Here is a 1,033-nt window from a genome sequence, read left to right as displayed (position 1 = left end):
GGAGGGAAGGGGAGTATGGACACTGGACAGTGTTGTGGAGAGAGGGGGAAGAGGGATGGAGGGAAGGGGAGTATGGACACTGGACAGTGTTATGGAGAGAGGAGAAAGGAGGAGGGGGTTGGGTGGGTTTGGAATCACAGAATAGTGTGCTATTCATCTGCAGCCTCCCATGGAACATTGGGAGAGTGGAATGCCTGTTCCTGTCTGTTACTCTGTACTTTGGCTGACTCTAGCTGGCGCTGTTCCTCTATATGTGTGTTTGTGTGTGTGTGTGTGCGTTTGTTGGTGCGCGTTTGTGTGTAGCACAACGCAGGGAGCCTCTGATTGATCATGCATGTTCAATACACTGAGAAGACGAGCAAAAAAGGGAGAAGGGGAGCATATGGAAGAATGCAAAGGAGAAAAAACAACTTAGTAGAATCAGCCGTTTCATAAAGACTCACACAGTCAGGCTGCTTCTTGCTGAGGCGTTAGCTTGACATTCCAGGAATAGTTTGGCATTATTGAACTGTCACGATTTGGCCTGGGGAGTGGAGGACTAGAACTATTGCCCGGCAGATCAGGCAGAGGAGAGGAGTGGAGGACTTGCACTATAGCCAGGTAGACGGAGTGAAGAGGAGAGGAGGGGTAAAATAAAGGAATAAAGAACAAGAAGCTGTCATTATTACTTGCCTGGCCTCTTCTAGTCTGCGCCCCAGATGGCACCCTCCCCATTCCCTTTCTAGCACACTACTTCTGGACCCATAGGATCCATAAGAGTAGTGCACTACGTAAGCTGCCATTTGGGATGCACCCTAAGTGTTCCCTTCAGCAATAGAGAGAGGCCTAGCTGCTTGATGATCCATGAGTCATTCCTCTGTCTGTATGACTGTGAGGCTGGAGCCTGGACTCTTATTGCCATTTAAATCAAACCGCTAATATCCACCGACCGGCAACTGCCACTCTCTCTCTGTCTCTCTGTCTCTCTCTCTCTCTCTCTCTGTCTCTCTCTCTGTCTCTCTCTCTCTCTCTCTCTCTCTCTCTCTCTCTCTCT

General features: G+C 49.5%; 1 protein-coding gene across 2 annotated transcripts in view; it reads right to left on the bottom strand.

Annotated features, from left to right (window-relative positions):
• The window catches only part of fignl2 (fidgetin like 2), a 30,480-nt gene that overhangs the window by 8,269 nt on the left and 21,178 nt on the right, over positions 1 to 1,033 (bottom strand). Inside the window, exon 1 of one of the 2 annotated variants that reach the window (XM_024005696.2) lies at positions 444 to 1,027. The exons of the other annotated variant lie outside the window; for it this stretch is intronic. The gene's annotated coding sequence lies outside the window, so the exon portion shown is untranslated. Of the gene's footprint in view, positions 1 to 443; positions 1,028 to 1,033 lie in introns of those variants that run through there. 2 annotated transcript variants of the gene reach the window in all.

The sequence above is a fragment of the Salvelinus sp. IW2-2015 genome, linkage group LG17, assembly GCF_002910315.2.
Source record: "Salvelinus sp. IW2-2015 linkage group LG17, ASM291031v2, whole genome shotgun sequence".
Classification (NCBI taxonomy): Eukaryota; Metazoa; Chordata; class Actinopteri; order Salmoniformes; family Salmonidae; genus Salvelinus; species Salvelinus sp. IW2-2015.
Note: the sequence above shows the minus strand (reverse complement) of the source record. Positions and strands in the feature narration are given on the sequence as shown.